Source organism: Macaca fascicularis, chromosome 6, assembly GCF_037993035.2.
Source record: "Macaca fascicularis isolate 582-1 chromosome 6, T2T-MFA8v1.1".
NCBI classification, from domain to species: domain Eukaryota; kingdom Metazoa; phylum Chordata; class Mammalia; order Primates; family Cercopithecidae; genus Macaca; species Macaca fascicularis.
This window is the reverse complement of record NC_088380.1, coordinates 18212462-18237204: the sequence shown is the minus strand read 5'-3', so window position 1 is coordinate 18237204 and position 24743 is coordinate 18212462. Positions and strand designations below refer to the sequence as shown.

At 37.6% G+C, this 24743-nt stretch overlaps 1 long non-coding RNA gene across 1 annotated transcript in view; it reads right to left on the bottom strand.

The window, feature by feature from the left end:
• LOC123573930 (uncharacterized) overlaps nt 1-23641 on the bottom strand; it is a 168647-nt gene extending 145006 nt beyond the window's left edge. Inside the window, exon 1 of the long non-coding RNA XR_012414511.1 lies at nt 23508-23641. This is a non-coding gene — a long non-coding RNA (uncharacterized lncRNA). The remainder of the gene's footprint in view (nt 1-23507) is intronic.
• Between the last annotated feature and the right edge of the window lie 1102 nt (nt 23642-24743).

Here is a 24743-nt window from a genome sequence, read left to right as displayed (position 1 = left end):
AAGTTTGGACAATATTTATAACACATTAAATTTCATATCCTCACTCAGCCCCTATGTCAGAGAGTGACTTGTTCCACCCAATACATGAAGTGGCCTCGGAAAACTACAGAAATTCCATGGCATGCAGGGAATGACAGCAGAACCCTCTTCATTCACTAGCAGCAAATTACAACACACTGGCCCTGTGGGTTATAGAGTAACCATTATTACAAATGCATGGATTTATGAAATACATAATGTTAACTACATTAAAATTTTTAAAATAGGCACCTAGTTTAAAAGACTGTAGCAAATAAATCGAGTTGAGTAGATATCAATAATTCAAGCACAAATGAACCATGGCAAGTGATAAAAACCAATTCTTCCATCCTCGATACAGGTTTGTCTTCAGCCACAAATCCGGGTGAGTGATGACCTAACAGATCTGATAGGGAATTTGAGGGAAGCGATTTAATTACCAACAAGACTATTCGAGATATAGTATAGGTACATATACTATGCACATACACATATGCATCTGCATATATAATAGTGAACCTTGTCCTAATTATAAATGTTTTTCAAGATAATATGAAGTCATCATAATTAATAATATTTTTATATTATTTATCAACTCAAGTTAATCCTAATTAATTTCTTTTTGGTGAACATTTTCTAATATATATAATACATTAGTATAATAATATATTAGATAATCTAAAAATAAGTAAATAAAAAACTGTAGGAACATGCATCATTTTTAAAGATGCTTTGGGCACAAAAGATTGTCTTTCACAAATTCTAGAATATTAACTTTTTTCTTTTTTCTCTTCTTAGCCTTTGAAGAGTCTAATAAAAGATATAAAATGAATGATTCAAATCAGATAATCTCAGACATTCCTTCTAGGTTTAGTCTTTAGTCTATGAATCTCTAGTAGCTGTTTTTACTTATTATTTTTCAAATTCTGTGGCCCACTACCTCCTGTTAGAAAAACCCTTCTTAACAAATGACCTTCTTACCTTCTCTTCATCTTTTAGCTTCCACAGTGACCAAGTAATGCTTTTCTTTTGCACAATGGGAACCTTTAAATCCACAAGTGACTTTTAATCAACCCTCTCCTTGAACACTCCCCAGCTCCTCATTGTGCTGTGTGGAACACAGATGCCAACCAAGACCAAGCAACGAGAAATAAGGAGCTTGGCACCCTTATGCCATGACGCTGTCACTATGCCAGCCCTGGATTCCCTGACTGGACTTTGACAGAACAATAAATTCTATCTTGCTTATGCCACTATAATTTAAGATTTTGCTATCATGTGTAGTTTAATTTAGTCTTAACTACATATGCAAATGTTTACATAATATATTTTTAATTGAAAAGTAGAATCATAATATATTGACCTGGAGAATAACAATATATCTTGACAACGTTTCTAGGATGGACAATATAGAGCTACTTCATTCTTTTAAATGGCCACATCTGTTCAGTTAAAATAGCATATATAGACAGTGTGTACACCATATTTTATTTAACCACCTCTATTTGTTAAGCTTGTGTCACAGCTCTGGTTATCATAAACAAAAGCCCCAGTCAACATCCTCAGCGGTGTTTCTTTCTATACATATAGAAATATCCCTCTCAGATTAATTTCATAGTGTAATTACTGAGTCCAAAAGTATTCATACTTCCAGTGAACTCCAAGTTGTCTTTCTAAATGTCTTCCTAGCTTTTTCTCCAACCTTTAGTAAACCAGCTATCAGTGGAAGTAGTATGCATCGAGCTAATCTGTTTTTTTTTTTTTATTTTATAAAATCCTTAAAAGTTCTTTCTTCCAGACTAAAAATTCTCTGTACACTTTACTGTGTAGCATCGTTTTCAGACTTTTCACTGTCATAATAGCTAACTCTAGTTTATTAATATTTCTTAAATATGCCAACCAAAACTGTTCATATTACTACAAATCAAGAGCTGGACCTTTTTTTCTATAAAGTTCCAGAAGTAAGTATTTTAGGCTTTGTAGGTTAGGTCAAGTCTGTCATAACCATTCAACTCTGGCATTGGAGCATAAAACTACCCTAGATGATATTTGAAAACAAATGCATGTGGCTATGTTCCAATACAACTTAATTTACAAAAACAGACAGTGGGCCAGATTTGGGCCATGGGCTATCGTTTGTTATAAATTATAGTTTTACTATAATTTACCTTTATCTGAAAAACAGAACTGATGACTAGTGAGGAATCAGGTATGTATAGAAGAAAATTAAATTTCATTTACTGCCTAGCACACAGTGGGTGCACACTAAATGTTTGTTGAATTAATAAGTAGGAAAGTTATGTGCAAGATCCGTGAATAATCCCACACCTAACATAAAAGAATGCATTTGAAAAAATATATACATTAAAAGCAAAAAGTAGTAATATCTTCTCAGTGTTTTCACTAAGATGTAAGAATAGATGCATTATTTAAAAAAAAAAAACAGGAGTGGGATTCATAAAAGAAACTATGTTGAGAGGAATGTAAAGATGAAAAAGGAGCTGGCTGAAGAAGCCAAAAATAAAATCACAAAATTTAAATCTACTTTCAAGGAATAAGGTATAGAATTGAGATATATTCTATCATTCTGAATTTTCAGAATACAAATGAGATTAATGGTTTTCTGTCTAATTCAGCACTTCTCTGATGACTTAGCAAAGAGTAATATTAACTCAAATACGCTTCAATTGAGTACCTACTATATGCCAGGCACTGGGTAAGGAACCCTCCATCATTGTCTCATTCAATAGCAACAACAGTATGAATTCAGTAGGGTTTTTTCCTTCCATTTTATAGATCATAAAATGAGAGCTAAGGGGAGTTAAGTCACAGTACCAGTATCACAAAGCAAGTATATTACTTAGAGTCATGCTCACTACTCAAAAAATGGGCACAAATGGTAACTGGCCAAAATATAGAAAATAGCTAGCTATTTCCGCTATCTTTGGTACATATTAACAGCTACTTTATGTTATCTCAGGATTCTGTGGGTAGATTGGTGGATTCTCCTGTTCCCTGTGATCCCTGATGGGCTGCAGTAGAGCCTCACTTCTTCTCCATTTGGTCTCTCCACATGGCATGTGCTCCTCAGAGTATGGCGTCTGGGTTGCAAGAAGCAAGAAGTGAAATGTGTCAGACCATTTGTGTCCTGACTTCGAACATTTTTTTCTGCTGCATCCTATTAGTCAAAGCCAATCAAAGCCAGCACAGATTCAAGAATAGGGAAATAAGCTCTACCCTTTGATGTGAAACATCAAGATGTGAAACAAGTGTATACAAAAGTGAAGAAATTACTGGTGGCCATCTTTGGAGATAATATCACATAATAAATTATTAAAAATATATGCAAGAAATAAACACACAGCAAAGTATCTGTCATTTATATATGACAGCCCAAGCTGAAGGATCCCTGGTCATCAGACAGCTCTCCTCTATGCAGTGATTCAGAGACAAGGTCCTTTCCACAATTTATAGGCTCATAGTCATTTTCATCTAGCAAGGGAAGGGAAGGAAAGCACAGAGAAGGCACCTGCTTCTTAAAGCCTCCAAGACAGTGATGTACATTAATTCTACAGACGATCATAATCAGTAATCATATAACCACACCTAGATATGTGCAGGCCAGCAAATCTCCTTAGTCACTGGCTGGACGACTGTTCCATCATTCTCCCCTCTTTTTCAACAAAACCAACTTGGCTGACCATCTTAGCCAAGACTAGTAGTAAAAGGAAAATCCAGGACTGGAACCTAGATCTATGTAACTCTAGAACACATGTTCTCTCCATCATGCCTACAGAAAAGAGGAGTCCCTACTCTAGGGACCTTATAGAGGAGGACAAGTGAACTGAGTAAAAATTATGGTATAATAATTACTACAATTGAGATAGACTTTGGATCTATGGGAGTAGATTTTGGCGTAGAAGAATATGAAGAGTAGCAGAAGACAAGGTTTGAGAAATAAGAAATAAGAAGGAGGCAGATGAGGAAAGACTCTATTGTAATGATAATGTATAAAAAAACAATGGAATGATTTTAATGAGGGGGAATGATCTGGTAAGTATTTGGAAATATTATCCAATTCATATGATCCAACATAAAGATTAAATAATAGGTCTTCAATAATACCTTGAATTATTCTATCATGATGAAGGTAATTTATCTGGGTAAGAAGATATTCTCATGAAAAGGATTCGAATTATCTCTATTATTTACAAGTTGTAGATCATTTCTCTTCTAATCTATTTTTTCTAACATGAAGATCATTCCTCTTAGTAGAAAAGATAACCGTAAAATAGAATTTGAAAAGTGTTTTCCCTTACAAAAATAGGGTTTGTTCTTTTTGTTTCACGTAGCTTTACCTTTTAAAATATCCATAGCAAGTTTTAGCATTAATTCCAACTTAAATTACCAAGTAAAGTATCATGAAGCACTTGAGACAGTGTTTAAAGATGAAGATAATGGCCCAGCAATAAAGTGAAGGGCATGCAACCATGAGGTCCCATCTGATCCCTTTAGAAAAAGCTAAGAAACAGATGTGCTCAAGGATAGCTGCACAGAAACATAGTTTAAAATATGGCAAAAATATTTTAAGGCCACATCCAAGAGTTCCTAGAATAACTTAGAAGTTTTACTTTATGCAGAAGCATTGAATGGCATCATGGAGATCCAACCTCTCCAAGCTGTGTTTTTAGAGAAAAACTATGTATGGTTTGGAAGAATACAAGAATTCAAATTAAGATTCCTAGACCAGTTACGAGTTTATTACCACCATTAAGGTGAGGGATCTGAAGGGCGGACTAAGCAGTGGCAGGGGAGCACACTCAGAGTTGAGCACTGCAAGAGAAGCTAGGGAAGGTGAAGTCAATGCTGAGGATTCTCCTCAATGAAACCCAGTGGTGATGCCATGGACCCAGGTAGGCTGTACTTGAACTTGGGAAGTTCAGGAGGCAAATATTTTGAACAATTTGAAATACATTATGCCAAGGCATCAAAATAGAATATTAAAGAAAATATTAGAAATTCACATCTGATGACCAGGAAAGAGACCAACGTCACATAAGTTTAAGGGCAAGAATAAGTGGCCCTGGTTTCTTAGCTACTGGTTCCTGGAAACCGTTTTTTAGCACTATCTTCTGAGCTCTCGTCGATAAAGTTTCCCACATGCATGTCATTTACTTGCTTGGGATTTTCATGGTGAAGGCAGTGTGTGTGTGTGTGTGTGTGTGTGTGTGTGTGTGTGTGTGTGTGTGTGTGTGTGTGTATGCGTCTGTGTGTGTCTGTGTGTGTCTGTGCATGTGTGCATTTTTTTCTCGATTATTGGGAGAAAATAAACTAACCAGGAATGAAAACAATACAAATTATTAACTCAGGAGTTGCCAAGTTACTAGTTTAATCCCTAAGACACTCAGCACAGTAACAACTGAATTCTCCATAACATGATGAATATATTTTCTCACACAGTAAAAATTGCCACCTAATACAAATTCTTTTCCATTACTGTCACTTGACCTTTACTTGTAATCTAAAGGATTACTACACAGCAGAAAAAGCACCCAGTCACTGTGACTATATAAAATTAACTTTATATCCCCGAAATCACAAATTCCTACAGATCAAAGCACTGACTCCTGGATAAAAAATGATAATACATTCTGATGTGATCATGAAACCAAAGTGTTCAAAGTGATTATAAAATTTGAAGTTAATAAAAGTCATGTGAAAGAATCCCCTATATATAGAAACCTATTGATCTACATTTTAATGAAAACTCAGAATTACTTAGGAAAGGTGGACTTTTAAAAGCACATGAAAAGAAATTTATTTCAGAATGCAGGCCTGGAGTTCTGAAAACTCTGCTAGTCTTTTGAAACATACACCCTCAGAAATTCTTCAGAGACCTAGAATTTGTGGACATACTTCAGTTTCCCTATCCTTATTCCTTATCTCCTTTTTTCAATTCTAATTTACAGCATTTGTCAAGCCCAGATAGGATGAAAGTAATGTAAACAGGCAGCTATGGGCAGATTTTGTTGTAAATATAGAAACTAAAGGCTTGGAGCGATGTCTGAATCCCGTTCGCTTGGCAGTGATGTAGATGTTCAGACAGGACAAATTTTCACTGGAAGGTATGGCTATAAATAAAAATTTTCCCACAGAGAAAGTAACAAAATGTCATCTCTTTCTAGATGAGCCTGAAAGTGAGCTAGCTCCTTTCCTCCTCTCTCTTAGTCAGCCTTGAGCTGGGCTTTCTCATCTTTAAATGACAGACTTTTTTTAAAATTTCTCTTCTCTCAACTTTTATTTTAAGTTCAGGGAGTACATGTGCAGGTTTGTTACATAGGTGAACTGTGTGTCGCTGGGGTTCGGGGTACAAATGATGTCATCACCAGGTAGTGAGCATAGTGAGATTTTTTTATCCTCATCCTCTGCCCACCTTCCGCCTTCAAGTAAGCCTCAATGTCTGTTGTTCCCTTCTTTGTGTCTATGTGTACTCAATGTTTAGTTCCCACTTATAAGTGAGAACATGGGGTATTTGGTTTTCTGTTCCTGCATTAATTCACTTAGGATAATGGCCTCTGGCTCCACCTATGTTGCTGCAAAGGGCATGATTTCATTTTTCATGGCTGTATAGTATTCTATGGTGTATATGTACCACATCTTCTTTATGAATATACAGATGCATGTGTCTTTTTGGTAGCATGATTTATATTCCTTTGGGCATATACCCAACAATGAGATTGCTGGGTGGAACAGTAGTTCTGTTTTCAGTTTTTGAGAAATGTCTAAGCTGCTTTCCACAATGACTGAACTTACATACATTACCACCAGCAGGGTATATGCATTCCCTTTTCTCTGCAACCTCAAAAACTTTATGACAGTCTCCAAAAGCAATTGCAACAAAAATAGACAAGTGGGACATAATTAAACTAAAGAGCTTCTGGGCAGCAAAAGAAACTATTGACAGAGTAAAAGACAGTCCACAGAATGGGAGAAAATATTTGCAAGCTATGCATTCCACGAAGGTCTCATACCCACCCAGCATCTGTAAGGAACTTAAACAAATCAACAAGCAAAACACAAACAACCACATTTAAAAATGGGCAAAGAACATGAACAGACATTTTTCAAAAGAAGACATACATGAGGCCACAAGCATATGAAAAAAATGCTCAGCATCACTGATTATTAGAGAAATGTAAATCAAAACCACAGTGAGATACCATCTCTCACCAGTCAGAATGTCTATTGCAGTCAAAAAATACATGAGAAACATTTAAAGTCCTAGTTATAATCTGAAGCAAAACCCCTCACTAGTAATGTGAGCTCAGCCATTTTATAAGTAACTTGTCAGAGAGACTTAAAGACAGCTCAGCTAGTGGACCCAAGGGAGACCTTGAGGACCGTAAAGGAACCTTTCATTGGTCCGGAATCCATCGCCACAACGGTCATCTCACACAGAGGAAGCCACTGCCCTCTCCTGTGTCCTATCACCTTTGCAGTCTCCACAGTGATAATAATCATTTACAACCATTTTACCAAGATGAAAACTGGTTCAGAGAACCGACCGGTCATGCAATTTGTGGGGGCTCCTTGGTTGAAAGAAGTCAAAACTCAGAAATAATAAAGAACTATACCGCTTTTCTTTTTCTTTTTTTTTTTTATCTTAAGTTCCAGGATACATGTGCAGGACACACAGGTTTGTTACATAGGTAAACATCTGTTACGGTGGTTTGCTGCACCTATCAACCCATCACCTAGGTATTAAGCCCAGCATGCATTAGCTATTTCTCCTGATGTTCTCCTTCTCCTCACCCAGCGAACAAGCCCCAGGGTGTGTTGTTCCCCTCCCTGTGTCCATGTGTTCTCATTGTTCCACTCCCACTTATAAGTGAGAACATGCCGTGTTTGATTTTCTGTTCCTGTGTTAGTTTGCTGAGGATAATGGCTTCCAGCTCCATCCATGTCCCTGCAAAGGACATGATCTCATTCCTTTTTATGGCTGCATAGTACTCAGTGGTGTATATGTACCACATTTTCTTTATCCAGTCTATCACTAATGGGCATTTGGGTTGATTCCACATCTTTGCTATTGTGAATAGCGCTGCATTCTATTTATAGAATGGGTTCTATTCCTTCAGGTATATACCAAGTAATGGGATTGCTGGGTCAAATGGTATTTCTGGTTCTAGATCCTTGAGGATCAGGCTTTCAAGAGGCAAATCCCCTTTTTACAAACATCAAAATCTCATATCCTCTATTTATGGTATAGATTATGGTAATTGCTTCACAGGTGTATACTTATCTCCAAATTTATCAAGTTATATACATTAAATATGTACAGCTATTTCATGTCAATTATACTTCCGTGAAGTGGGTTTTTTAACAAATATAAAAAATAAAGTTTCATATTTTCATTTAATACAGAATTGTACAAAATATAGGTATTTCTGCTTTTGGAGATATACAATTATATTAAATGTAATGTGTCAATCTACACCAGTCATTCTCAGATAATGCACTTTGCCCTTCTATGAACGTCTTCTAGACTCTAATAGTCAATGGGTATGTCTTTCTAGGTGATTATAGGTGCTAATTTAATTAGCTGTTATGCTGCTGCATGCTAGCAATGTAGATTGGATGAAAATTGTCAACTGTAGATTCTGATTTGGGAGCCAACCCCGCAGACACTGGTTTTCTTGCCGCACTGTTTCCAGAGTTCCGATCTCCCAAAGAAACAAATCTGATCGCATCACACACTCACTTTACAAGCCCTCCCCTCCTTCCTATGGCCTTAAGGATGAATTCCAAACCTAATGCAACAAACACAATCCTTCACAGTTGGCCCAAACTTGCCATTTTAATTGCACCCCCCAAGATTAACATATTTTTTACAAAACCTGAGCCATAACCAAAATGGCCCTCCTGTCCATTTATGACTTGTCTGTACAGTCTATTATCTCTACCAGGAATAAAATCACCATCTTTGCTCCTTGTTGTAAAATGTGTGCTCTTTCTTCACAACTCTGCTCAAACTTCACAACTTTTCTTGGGCCCTCCACAACTCCTCTAAGCAAAAATGGCCACACTGTCCCCTCCCCACCCACCACATATCCTTCTATGGCATTCATCACATTTCTAGATAATGTTTCTAGATAACCCCTTACATATCTGTGTCTCCCTTTCCACGGGAAGATCCTTGGAGACAGGACTTCTTACTCATTTTTTTTCCCCAAATAAGAATCCAATAAATGTTTGTAGAGTAATAAATGAGTCAATGAATTAATGAGAAGTGAGATCCATAAGGAGAAAGATGCATGTCTGAGGGGGCGGAGGGTATGTGAACTGCTACACTAGCTCGCCCACCTATTCATAAGAGCACTGATCCTCTGTGAAAGCCAGTGTTTTCTGGTTGAGAACAGAAACTCTTACAGTACATTGAAACTGTACTAGCAGTAGATTCAAATGTGTTTGAATTTATAATGGATCATGAAGTAACTATTACCAAGAAAGAAGGAAATATTGTTTACTTTTTTAAATCTCCTTTTTAACAAACACTTACATGACACTTACCATGTGCCCACTACTGTTCTAAGCACTTTAAAAGCATTGACTCATGTAATCTGTCCTTGTAAGGCAGATGCATTATTATCATCCTCATTCTACAGATGGGTAAACTGAGTCACCAGATACTCAAGTGAATTCCCTAAGCTCTGACAATTAGCAAGTAAGAAGCTAACATTAGAATACACACCAGTGGCTTTAAAGTCCATTTTGATGGTTAATTGATTCATTAACCACCAGACTGTGCCTACAGTGTTTATGTAGTCTAATAACCCAATTAAGGAAAATGAACATTGAAAGAGCAACTTACCAAAGCTATACATAGTATCATCGCATCTAATTCATGACAGAATTGAAATTGCCCTCCACATATTCTGACGTTGAAGGTGTTTCCTTGTGTTATGTATGAGGCATTGTGCTAGATGCGAAAGGAGAACCAGGATGAGAGAGACACAGTCCCTATCCTGAAGATGCCAGTAGTTTATACACAAGTTGCTCTTAATTCCAAGCAGAATAAGATCTTTAAAAGTATCATCAACACATTCTTGTAATTCAAAGGTGAATATAACTGCATCTTATTGTGGAGCTTAGAAAAGACTTATAAGAAGACCTTGAATTTAAGGAGACCCATAGAGCTTAAGTAAAACTACTTAACGAGAGCTGGATCACGGGAATGTGGAAGGTGTGTTTGGGAGAAGAGGAGTCCTCTGACCCCCCCGGAGCCCAGGAAAGTTGGGGAGATGGAGCAGCAAGTTTCAAATGATGTCTTTCTCTGAACCACAGTCACACATTCACACAAGGAGACAGAAATTTATGTCTCGTTGCCACAGCAACTGGAAACCGTGAAAGACCTTGGAGCAAGGGAACACCAGGATCGGAACTGTCCTAGATTCAATAAGAGACCTCTATGAAACTTTCGGAGATTAAAAAACTGGGGTAGATGTAAAAAGCAGAAATAATAATGGGCATCGATTTACATGGCTCGATTCAAATTAGTTTGCAACTAATGAGAATAACTGTCCCCAAATGGTTCCACACACTTCAGCAGGGAGAATATTAATGTGTGATTGGAAAAGAAAATAAATTTCTTAAATCATACCACTTGGCTATTACAAGATAGACAAAATAACACATGTGCATGTTTGAATTAGGATAAGCAGAGGAAGAGGCCGTTCCTATGTTATATCAATACGAACTGTATACTGAGTCAGCAGAACTAAAAAGTTAGTTAAGTACAAATGAATTAATCAAATCACTTAGCACCAAGTCAATGGAGCAACAGTGCTGTGACGATTTTTGGTATTCCAATTTTTGTTTTACCTTCAGCTGGAAAGAGGCTTAAGGAAGCTCTTCTAGCTCATGGTATTGGAAATACAGCCAAATCCAAATTCAGTTTACCTCCACATTCCTGCTTTAGCCATGCCACCATTAAATTGAACACTTATATTCAAAACAATGGCTGCAAATAATATTTTAAATATATTACTATGCAGAGGTTAATATGGTGATTTATTATAATATACCGAAAAATAAATCCCCATCTTGAAAGGGCAAAGTAATGTTTTTTGGACCTAATAAGGAAAGAAAAAAAAAAAACTTTATATAGGAAATAACAATTGGGCAGATGGACTTTAACAAAAGAGAAATCAAAGCCTGAAAGAATGATGAAGATTTCTCAGTAACCAGGAAACACTTTAATTGTGCAAGTCTCAAACTGGTAATTGTACTGATACCCAATAAGATACATTTAGTTGTGGAAAGTGATTTATTTTTGCATTCAATTAATTACACTTCAGACTTCAACTGACCTATTTTTAACAGTAACCACAGCTGCTTATGTTCATAAATCTAGAAATAAGCCTAGTGCTCTGTCAGCACTTTTGAGTTATAAACTTGGTTTCTGCTATCTACAAATTAAAAAAACAAAAAAAAAAAAAAAGAAAAGCCTTTATTAAATCATTGATGCCAAAGAAGGCAAGGCTAAAATTCTACTCAAACTTTCTACCTAATTCCAGGAACATAAGTTAATCCCAACCCAGAAAATGTTAAAGTTAACAAAATTCTTAGATCACCTCATCCCCACTGGATTTTGCCTGGTTAAGAAAACATCTCATAAGGGGCTGAGTTAGCAGCCACTACATGCTTAAATGCCATTAACTCAGGGGAAAAAAAAAATTCAGAAAATATCTAAGGAAATATATGCATTCATATATAGACATACAAAACATACACAAATAGGCACTAAACCACATATTCAGAATTTTAAACAAGTCATACAAAACTGAAATAGCCAAAAATGGAACATTAGTTGAATCTATCATGCCAGGATCCTAATAAAAACAGCTCCTGAATGGGTTGTTTAATGTGAAATCATGTAGACAGAGCAGGATGATTACTTGAGAGCTGAATGAAGACTGTTGAGTGTACTGTATACACATCACTAAAATATGCTGAAGCCAGGTGCAGTGGCTCACACCTGTAATCCCAGTGGGAGTATTCCTTGAACCCAAGAGTTCAAGACCAGCCTGGGCAACACAGCAAGACCTTGTCTCTACCGGAAGTCAAAAACTTAGCTGGATGTGGTGGTGCACACCTGTGGTCCTAGCTACTCAGGAGGCTGAGTTCGGAGACTCGTTTGAGCCCCGGAGGTCAAGCCTGCAGTTAGCGTGAACCTGCCACTGCACTCCCAACTGCGCAACAGAATCAGACCCTATCTCAAGAAAGAAAAGGAATAATATATATATAAATAAATATATATATATTTACATATACACACACACACATACATATACTGCTATTTTTAATAAATAGTACAAAAATAATAATAAGTAGTACATGAGAATAAGTCCAATGAGGTTCTGGGGTTAGTGACTGGTTTCTCTCACCCAAGCTCAGCAGTCAGAGTCTTCCCCTGCAAAGAGAAAGTAACATCTCAGCATGATCCTCTTCTTTCTACAGCGTGGGTCTGGTTGATCTCTGTCTCCCGTTGTCTCCTTCTTCCTGCTTAGCTCCTCCACACCAAACTAACCACTTCCTTGTATTAAGCCAACATGTTATCATTTGTCGGAAATTGTTCTAAGTCCAATGCTTAAGTATATGCTTTCTTCCTTAGCCGCCAATAGCTCTTGTTTTCTATTTCTGTTTCTTTTGATGCTGCCTTTTGTTGTTATTTCTAATTACGACAATTAGGAAATCTGTACAATGCTAGAACCACAAGAGGTATGACAATCCTGAGTAATTTCTGTGGAATGGAAACATGTTTTACAAACGCCTTCTGCGATGATTGTCAGAGAAAACATTCTGCATTTTTTCATAAAGTTAAAATCAGAAAAAAAATGACGCATTTTGGAGGTAACATGGAAGATGTCTTTTCCAATGATCAAAAACCCTTTTTTCTCTTGTTGCATTCTGTCACAACTCACAGAGGGGCTAAAGTAGGATGCTGTAGTTTCAAAATTTCGAATTCACAATGTGTGGATAACATAGTAACTTGTTTTCTTTGGGAAATGTTCGAAAGCACAGGAACTGCATTGAGTAGATAACATCATTACTTGCTCTTAACAGATGACTCAGTATGTATTTATCAAACAACTATTATGCATCAAGCAACAACCACAATGTAGAAGTCATTGGGAGGTTATGCAAAAAATACAAGATAAGATCTGTGCTCTTATAAAATTGATTATCTGTGTATGAGGATAAGAAACAAATTCACGAAAAGATAAACAACATGAGTGCCAAATGAAGGGTATCAAGCCTTGTATTTACGTAGCACTTTACAGAGTACTCCCACATCCATTACTATATTGAATTCTTACACATTAAGCTCATAAGAGAGACAACTTTATATTACAAAAGAAACGACTAAGATTCAGAGAGCGAAGTGAGTTGTTCAAAGACATAGTTAATAAACAGCAAAGCTAGAATTGTTTTTTTAATTTTTTTAAGTTCTTTCAGTGCCAAATATAGCTTGGTTCCCCCTATTATATCACTCTACGGAAAGTCTAGTCAGGAAAATAGAGATCATGCCAAGAAAGTTCATAGAAGGAATTTGATCGGCAAAACTGATTACAAAGGTGTTGCAAGAGCATGATGGCCAACAGGGAAAGGTGAGGCATGCTGAAGATGAGCAACAGCCAACGTCACCTCTGCGTCTGGAAGGAAATGGAGATGGTGTTGCCAAATTATGGTTGCCTGGGGCCCACTGGAGGGAACGAGTGCTATGCTGGAAGATGCTTGGTAGGGCTGAGATCACGAGATGGGCTGCCTGAAGGAAGCTGGAACCCCAGAGTAGTTATTACCTGAATCAGATGGAAGAGAGTCTAGAGGTATTTTTTTTTTTAAGTAAGACTCTGGGACCATAGAATGAGTATTAGTAGAAGTATCAAGAGGTAAACTTAATCCAACACAGAGGTAACATTCCAGGGGCCGAGTCTTGAGAAGAAAAATAGAAATCCCTTTTTTATCACTGAAACATAAACAATTTCTGTGCAGATTAGGAAATCAAAATCTCCAAGGGCTATGGATTGGATGGCGATGTCTGGACTAATTAATTAGCAATTGTATAAGCTCTGGTCTGACCATTGTGGTCTCTGCAAGAAGCACTCTTTTTTGTACACTCAAGATTGTGGTTATGGTGCCCCCTTTGTGGTCACTGTGAATGTGGGATACAGAACAACAGTGCTACAGCTGATTTCTCATAGAAGTAACATCTACTTCAACATCAGCGGGCTAGACAACCATATGAGAATGTGCTGTCAGCTCTTCACTTCCTCTCCCTTTCCAGCCTCCCTCCAACACCTCCCATTGGTACAACATGGAGGAAAGCCATTTGCCAAGGGAGTCTGGTAAAAAAACAGTTTGCAAAGGCCAGCCCTCTGAGATAGAGAACACAGCAGAGAAAGAGTGGAACACGAGTCTCTGCAGGAACAGGACATTTTAAGAATTGAATGAAGTAGCCCAATTTCATTAAAAGTAAAAAAGAAAAATTATAGTACTTGGGAGCTGCAGAAAGAAAAAGTCATTTTATGCTAAGACAGAATTGACTTTTTGGTGAAAATGGTCTTTGATGTAAGCCTTGAATAGCATTTTAGAAACATATAGGGGGGAAAAAGGATAATATGGTGGGACAGAGAGCGAGAAAAGTTACAGAGTTTAAGATAAAAAAAAAAAAAAAAACAATGTCCAGGAATAATGAATAGCCCAAGTCAATGAGTAAAGAAGGTGACAGAAATGTTGGAAGTGATTGGGAGAAGAGATTGTACGTTAAGGAGAGACTCAAAGTATAAACCAAGTGATGGATGTTAAGCTCATGCAATGTACAGACACAATAGCAAGAAATCTGGTAATCTAGGAGAAGGAGACTGTGGAAGCGATATGAAGCCCAAACAAATGTGTTAGATCAAGCAAAATGTTGACCACTCACATCTGAATCTATCCGCTTCCCTTTCTCTCCACATCTGAGAGCTCACCCATGATCTATCACATTACATTTCGAACGAGTCTCCCCACAGCTTCTCTTTTGTACCATCAACATTCTATTCCACAGAACAACCAGCACGATCTTCTAAATTTTTAACTCAACCCAGTCATCCCTCTGTTTAAAATGCTTCACTGGGCCGGGCGCCATGGCTCATGCTTGTAATCCCAGCACTTTGGGAGGCCGAGGTGGGCGGATCATCTGAGGTCAGACCATTACGATGAAACCCCGTCTCTACTAAAAATACAAATATTAGCCGGACGTAGTGGCGGGCGCCTGTAGTCCCAGCTACTTGGGAGACTGAGGCCGGAGAATCGCTTGAACCCGGGAGGCGGAGCTTGCAGTGAGCTGAGATCGCGCCATTGCACTCCAGCCTGGGAGACAGAGGTAGACAACGTCTCAAAAAAAAAAAAAAAAAAAAAAAAAAAGCTTCATCATATTCACCGTACGACTGGAATCCTTAACACGCCCTATGACGGTTTCCTTGATCTGATCCTTCTTCCTCTCCACCTCTTTTCATAAGACACTTTCTCTTGTTCTTTCTGCTCGAAGCAAGCTGGAGTTATTTTAGTTCCTCAGCTTCGCCTCCTGACTCAAGGAAGCTGTTGCCTTTTCCAGGAACTTTCCTCCTTCCCCATCATCCCACATAACCCAGGAACCTAATTCTTCAAACTTCACGTCAAAAGTCATTTCTTCGGGGAAGACCTGCCTGACTACCCAGACTAGATCACTTCTCCCGGTTATACACTACTTTAGTAAATACTATCACAGTTGAAGTTGAATAAAGAATGAAGAGGATGCCAGAGAAGGAAGAGTCAAAAACAATCCCCATATTGCTGCCTGGCATAGTAATCAAATGGGAGAAAGAACTCAGAAGAGGGAAAAGATTGGATGAGGAAGGTCAGGAATTGAGGCTTGGACATGTGGAGTTTGAGGTATCTTTATGACAAGCAAATGAGATGATCAGATAAGAGGTTTGATGTCCTGGTCTGAGGTGCAGGGGGAGATCAGATCAGGAGTTTTTATGACTTAGGGTCTAAGCTGGTCATACCCAAGCTGGGGCTCACCATCTTCCACCAGAGTCTCTATGACCCTCAGCTATGGCATTAATTCTCTCACCACTTACACTTTCTTCCCAGGTGATCTCTTCCTCTTCTCTGGTTTTAAACTATGTCTTCAAAAAGACAGTCCTAAATTTCAGACTCCAGGCTGATTTCTCCTCAGGGCACCAGGATCTGGAGGGAGTGGTAGTATTTTGAAACACACGAAGAAATGAGAGAGTATTCTAGGAATGTGTTGCAGAATTTGAAGTCAAACTGGCAAATAAAAACCCAGCTACCAAAAATTACAATTACAGATTATGTGCCTTGTCAATGGTCATTTCTATATTTCTAAACCATGGTAAGTATTATGAGAAAAATGAAGATAAAATAACAAGCAGAAACCTACTTTTTTTTTAGTTTCTCAGAGAGCCACGCAACATTTTTCTCAAATCAAGATAAACCTAAGAGAGAAGGAGCAGGTTTCCGAGGGTAATATGTTTGGACAAGGGCAAGAAGAGTCAGGTGAAAAAGAAAACTATTTCAGACAGAAATGCAGCATGGATGAAGCCATCAAGGTGAGAAAGGTCAGAGTAGGCTTGAAAGACAGAAAAAGTGCATGTGAAGGAGAGAACATGTGGCACCCAGTAAGGCTGGAAAGGAAGCGGGAATGAGGTTATGAGGGTGTTCCCAGCTCACCGTGACCTTGAAGCCCACTCACAGCTTGGCCTAGATGGCCCTTCCCACCTGCCTCCATCTTTCTCTGTGGGTTGATCTCCTACCACTCCCCAGTACACCCTATGCTGTACCTCTTCTTTCCCTTTGCTGGAATGCCCTATTCTCTTACTCCCCTTTCTCTACCTTTCAGTCTTTCTCTCATCTTTCAAGCATTAACCCAAATAGCAAGCAGAGGTGGTTGCTTCCATCCTCTGGTATCTGTAGTATAACATTTGTCTATACTTCTATTTTCATGCTTGCTGCAATATATATGTAATTGACCTTTTATAGGCGACTAAAATATGATCTTCTCTAGTTCTTTTTGAACCACATGTTATTTATCTTTGTATCTTCAATGCCTAGTCTTGGCAAGTAATCAATAAACATTCCTTGAAGATGACACATCTGTAGGCAAGAGATTATTATTAATGGGCTAAAAATTATTTGTTTGGGCAGATGCAAACTGTATGAATTACATCAAAAAAATAGTGATAATCTATTCCGTGTTTTAAACTCTCTGCAATAAGGGCTAACATAATTTGCATTTTCTGACCTGAAAAAATTTTGTGCTTTTTGTTCACCACTATTCTAAGAGAGATAATGACTTCTTAAGCTAGTCTGAGTCTTTGAAACATTAACATAAATGTCTTATTTTGCTTCCTTTGATTCTTGCTTTCTGTTTCCCATCTCGCATTCATGACCTGTTACTTCATTATTTGCATGATATTCAGAAAATAGGGAGAGCTGGTGTGGTAGAGTGGACAGAACACGGGCTCTAGAGCCCAGTTTAATTGCCTCCCCTGTTGTTGTCAAACTGTGAAAAAGCAATGGCTTTCACTACCATCTAGTTCCACTTACATAGCAGCATTAGGGAACTTTTTTCTGTTCATATTACACTATCCCTCTGGGAGTGACAGGTAGAGCTATCAGCCATCCTGGCCATTGAAAAGAGGAGTATCCATATAGGTCATTTTAGATGGAATTCAGAAAAATAAGGTACAAGTCAACAATTCTCATGAAAGGATGATACCAGGCAGCCATGAAGAAAAGTTTTGTAGGTCCTTACACAGCTAACATGCAGGCTTCTTCTGGATGACTATAGGGCATCAAAGTCATTGACTGGGTATTGGTAGACTCACTTCCTACTTTTGGTCACAAACAATGCATGGAAGTCCTTTAATACTGACTTGACTCTCCAAGTGAGCCTCAAGGTTGGTCTACACCTCCAAGGACACACCAACCTCCAAGGTCAAATCCCACCCAAATCTCTTTCCTAGCCCTGGCCAGCATACTCTCACCTCATCCCCTAGCAAGTTAGACCCTTGAGAATTTTTCCGTCACCTTTCCAATGCATTGTTGTAATATAAATTCTATATCCTGCCTCCTTCAAGTATCTTCCCTTTTTATGCTCAAGAGCATTTCTTCTCAGCAAAATCAGGTTCTTGTAGACATTGATGGATTCTTTCTTTTGAATTTTTGATACAATAATCACAATTTATCTCAAGGTAAAGTGGATGTACAAGGAAGTGCCGAAGAGAAAAGCACATTAATAAATAGACAGCATTTCAAAGATTATCTTCCTTTGTATGTAAGTTCTCAGTCTTATTTTCCCATCTTAAAAATTGAAATATCTGCCTTTTCTGCCTCATGGGATTGTTGCAACAGTCACAAGAGATAATTCATAAAAGTATCTTAAAAAATCAAAAACGAACAGATGTTGGCATGGATGAGTTGAAAAGGAAACACTTCTTTTACACTGCTGGTGGGAATCTAAATGAGTACAACCACTATGGAAAACAGCATAGTGATTCCTTAAAGAAATAAAAGTAGAATTACCATTTAATCCAGCAATCCCACTACTGGGTATCTACCCAGAGGAAAAGAAGTGATTATATGAAAAAGACACTTCCACAATTCGCAATTGTAAAAATATGGAACCAGTCTACATGCCCATTGACCAACGAGTGGATAAAGAAAATGTGGTGTATATACACCATAGAATACTACTCAGCCATAAAAAGGAATGAAATAATGGCATTCGCAGCAACCTGGATGGAGGTGGAGAACATTATTCTAAGTGAAGTATCTCAGAAATAGAAAACCAAATGTCATATGTTCTCACTTACAAGTAGGAGATAAGCTATGAGGACGCAAAGGCATAAGAACGATATAATGGACTCTGGGGACTCAGGGACAAGGATAGATGGGGGTGAGAAATAAAAGACTACATATTGGGTACAGTGTACACTGCTCAGGTATAGGTGCACCAAAATCTCAGAAATTACCGCTAAAGAACTTATCCGTGTAACAAAAAAAAAAACCACCTCTTCCCCAAAAACTATTGAAATTTTTAAAAAACTTAACTTAAAATAATTCATGTGTACATATGTAAGTGGAGCCTCATATTAGGCAGGGATTTGGTTCCCAAAGAACAAGGTAAAAATTCTATATGGTTAAAATACATTACTCTTGAAAATTTCTTAAATTTTCAATAAAGAATAACATACGAGGTTTTGTGCCTAAACCTGTACTTTCATTCTGAGGCAAACTAAATGTTAAGAACGACCGAGCTAGATGGAAAGAACAAAAGAGAAATCTATACGTGTATTTTCAGGCATTCAAAGCATTCTGTATTTAAGAACGCTACCAAGCCCTAGAGAATAGCTAGAAAATAGGCAGAGAATTTTAAATGTTCTCTTTTGCCTGCCAGGTTCAGTCCATTTCTGTTCATGTTAAGCCACTATAATATTAATAGATTTGTTTTGGTTGTAAAGATGAAAGAAACAAGTATCTCAACTTTTGCATTCTGCTGTAACCGTAAATATCAGGAGACACCACTGCAATACCTTAACTGGGCTACACCTCTCACTACACAAAAACAATGGCGCCAATCATTTAATGACTTCTTACTCTTAAGATCTTATTTTCTTTTGGACTCAAATACCAATAAGTCATTTCTCACTTAAGTGCCAGACCATGGAGACAGCTTATAAGGCTCTCCTTAAAATGTGGACACGGCTAGCAGGCATTTTTCTCTAATTACAACCATCTGACACATAAGACCTACAGAGTCCTCTGGCGCCATTTATCTGGAAAGTTTTGGAAGAGTGTAGAAAAGTTGAAGGTAAAACCTTTCTAGAAATTATAGCTAAAGCATTGGCCAGACCTTTCAAAACGGATATTACCTCTTTCCCTATTAGTGGCAAAATAGGGAAACGCATGGCCTACATTTAGGAATCACCACCGCTTTATTGTGCTATGTAAACAAAGATCCATCTTGTAAAAACTAGAGATTTTACCTTAAATAGCACTAAAAGCTGCTCATCTAATGGCTATTAGGAATATGGTTTTCCACAATCCCATAGCTCTAAATTCCACCTTAGCCAGCATAGGAAGAGTGTAAGCTCTGAACAGCAAAAAATAGGTGCATTCCCAAAAAGGAATGGCTAAAGGTTAAGGAATAGGAACGAGGAAGGTAAATGTTTCGATAAAGGGGTAGACAGATCTTCATTATGATGGAACTATCTGTATCTTGATTGCAGTAGTAGTTACACAAATCTGCACATGTGATAAAAATTTCTTGGAACTTTATATACACACAGCGAGTGCCTGTAAAACTAGTGGAATATGAATAAATTCTTTGGATTGGACTACTGTCAATTTTCTGGTTTGGATATATAGTCGGCAAGAGATTACCACTGAGGGTGACTGGATGAAGAATACATGGGAACTTATTCTAAATCCTAAAGACCTTTACTTTTGCTAATTAGTAGTCATAAGTTGCTATATTTAATTTTTCCAGCATCAAAAGCTATATGAACAGCTTTGTCATTTTGTCAACAGAAAAGCTTTAGAATTAATCTTTTCTCATTTTTTTCATGAAGGTATATAAAATGATGACTCTGACAGATTTATAACCCTAAAACTATACAGATAAGTGATTTTTTAGTCCATCAATACCCTGCATCATTATTTCTCTACGTGGGGCTCCCCAACCATTTGTATCAGGGAACTTGTTAGAAATGCAAATTCTCTGTCCCTCCCAGACCTACTCCTGGTGGATTGAGGAAGGGCAGGGAATGTATGTTTAACAAAAATCCTCCAGACGATTTTGATGTACAGTAAGATTTGAGAACCAATGCTCTACACCATCATTGCTGTAAGATATCTGGCAATGTTCACACTAAAAAGAGAAAGCACTACAGACAGACATGCAATTTTAATCTGTGCTGAAGGACCCTCTCTGCTGTGCCTCCAAAATATGTGAATTCCTGATAATCCCTGAAGACTCAAGCCCATCCTGCCAGGTCACAGAACTCTGATTGCTAATTTTAGAACAATTCTTAGAAATTCCGTGAAGAATATTGAATGTAGACAAAGTCTGATTCCTTGATACACATTATAATTATGTTCAACTAGTGTTTGAAAATCACCGACTTTGCGATTGGGATTAATTTTACATCCTTACCTTATAATTCCCTCAGTAAATATTCATTGATTATACTTTTCCATACTTCCCTGTTTAACGCTAGAACTTCTCAAGAAAACCTGCTCATTTCCATGATGAACAGAGTACTTTGATATGGATAATTCAAATCGAATCCATAATCTCAGAGTCCTTTCTATTTAACCTACAGCCAAGCACATGATCTTTCATTTGTTTATTTTAAGGACAGATTTTCTTCTTAATTATCCTTTCTTAGGCTAATATTAGCAGGAGTTCCCAGTGCTAGAATGGGACTAGCTAACCTGGAACATTCTGAGTCATACTAACAAGAAAAGAGAGCCCTAAAACTAGTTACAATTAATTCCTAAAATGTATAAACCATTTGTGAAAACTGAGGCTAAACTGAGCTTTTAATAGTTTCACTCTAGCCAGTCAGTATTCTACGATGGGACGTAGCCCAGCGGCTGGCTTTGATCCACCTCCACACTCATGCCAGATGCAGAACTCTTCATTTGAGACACTTCCTAAAATAATGTATCTTGCTTGCATCAGTGAAAGCACATTGAAACTCTTTGATCAGACTATTGTACCACATTGTCCCAGATGCTTTAAAATTAATTAATTAATTACAATCAAATACACCCAGGCTGTTTGAATGTAAGCCCTTAAAATGTAGGAATCTCAGAGAAAAAAATGAAAGAAGACTATCTGTGGGCCCACACAGTGACTATTTCCTGTAGTTACTAATACTCAAACAAGTAAGAATAATACTATAATTCACCTGCAATTTCAGGATGTCTCAAGTGAACAACAGAAGTACACATATGGCCAGGCGTAGTGGTTCACACCTGTAATCCCAGCACTTTGGAAGGCCGAGGCAGGTGGATCACGATGTCAGGAGATGGAGACCATCCTGGCCAACATGGTGAAACGCTGTCTCTACTAAAAGTACAAAACATCAGCTGAGAATGGTGGTGCACGCCTGTAGTCCCAGCAACTAGGGAGGTTGAGGCAGAGGAATCGCTAGAACCCGGGAGGCAGAGGCTGCAGTGAGCCGAGATCGCACCACTGCACTCCGGCCTGGCGACAGAGTGAAAATCCATCTCTTAAAAAAAAAAAAAAAAAAAAAAAGAAGTACACATATTTACAAAATTCAGGCCTGAAAGCTATGCATTGAGAAACACTTCAACTCTTAGCAGACATCCCCCTGTTAGGTAAATAAACTACCACCACTATGAAAGAAAAAAAATTAGGATAAGGTGAGTAGGGAATATGAACAGGAATTTCATGTAGTAAAAGTGTTCTGCAAAATGGTGATAGGCTTCAGGCAAACAGTGAGAACAAAACTTACTCTGTTTTTCTCCCAAAAACTTTTTTCATTATTTTTATTGTAAAAATCAGTATATGCTCATGGAGGCAAAATTCAGAAAACAAAATTAAGTCAAAAATAAATAAATACAAGTACCCATAAAATTCTCAAAAGGGAAAGTGAGAATGATCTTGCTAAGCCTTTCACAATTATATAACAGTGAAATATAATATTATATCCTGAGAGACGTCATGCTGGATAGCAATTTAAACAGAAAAAATGAAGTCCTTATTACAACAAAATTACTTTTCCATAAAGCACCACAGCAAACAAATACAGGAACTCAAATGGAACAATGAAATAATGAGATCACTATGCCTCATTATTTAGAACAGAAGAAATTTGTATTTGCTATGAGAAAAGCAATTATGGGCAATAAAGGAGGTATGATTGTAGCATGCACCTTCACTAATTCACTCAAAAAAAAACATGTATTAAGTGTCTGTGAAGTGCTGGAGATTCAGCAGTGAGCAAGAAACAAAGCTTCTACGCCTAGGAAATCTCACAAGCTGATGGGTAAGACCAGGGCTGGATTTACTCTGAAGCCAGCGAAGAAAAGCTTCAGGTCCACTCCCTTGCACAGTGCTTTCTGCGACGTCTTCTACCTCATTTGGTACAGTAAGTCAGTAAGTTATTGAAAACAGCGACTTTAAGCCAAATGACATATCACAAATCCAACTTTACACTGACCAATTGATGTAAACAAGACGTAAGTTTCTACTGCATATTTCTAGTCACAAAAGCATCACCAAACTCCTAAATAAAAACCAAAACACTCCTACTATTAACCAAATAAATGTTAGCTATGCATATATTTAATAGACATACATATATTTAATAATAAATATATTTAATAAAAATAAAATAATTATTTACCTAATTATTCCAGTTCAGGGTTGTGATTAGCCAGAGCCAATCTCAGCAGCTCAGGGTACAAGGCGGGGGAGCCAGGCTTACACAGGACAACAAGCCATCACGGGATTCACTCACACTCACACCCGCACTTGCTCACACCGGGACAATGTGGACGTGCCAGTTCAAGGAAACCTGACCACCCAGAAAAAACCCTGCGGATCAGGGGAGAAGGTGCCAGCTCCACGCAGACCGTGGTCCCTCTGGGAGTCAGTGTTTTTCTCATCGGTGTTATTATGAAATGATGTTGAACAAAACAACATTATTCAAGGACTTGCTGTACTCATAATTTCAAATCATTTTATTTCAAAGGATCACCAGAATCGTGTTAGCTTTAGACCCCACGAAACCTGGATTTGCTCTTGGATTAGATAAGAGTGAACAACTAAAAATATAAATAAACAAGATACTTTCAGGTACTGACAAGCGCTCCACAGGAATGAGAATAAGCTGATTTAATAGAGAATGGCAGGGCTATTTTTAAAAAGGAGATCAGGGAAGAACTTATGAACTGAGACCTAAATGAAAATGCCTTTGATGAATTTAGAAAAGCAACAGCCAAAAATGTTTAAACATTACTTTGCATTGAATTTATTTACACACTTAACATGGACCGATAAAAATTTTATTCTTGTAGAATGATGTTAAATTTAGAAAGATTAATTACAACTGCAGAAGTTAAACCCTGCTCATATTTTGTTTTCCACAGGTCAGCACAGCAGAACTCATGAAAACGGATCTCTTTTATGACTTGCAGACTTTACAATAAATGCGTTGGTATTTATTTTCGTTATTTTTATTCTAAAGTCTCATGACTCTTCTACAGACATTTTAATATTTAAAAGTGAATACAAATACGAATATATATACATACACATATATACATACTTCTTGAGAATATTTTAGCAAGCCTAGTGATCTAAATCACTCTGAACTAAAATATAATGTGTATGTATGTATGTGTATCTAATTCTGGTTTATAATTGTTTTGATTATCATTATTTACCTATAAACATGCAGAGATAAGTAAAAAAAATTATATTGAAAATAAGAGGCCAGGCGCAGTGACTCATGCCTGTAATCCCAGCACTTTGCGAGGCTGAGGCGAGAGGATCATGAGGTCAGGAGCTCAAGACCATCCTGGATAACACAATGAAACCCCGTCTCCACTAAAAATACAAAAAATCAGCCGGGCGTGGT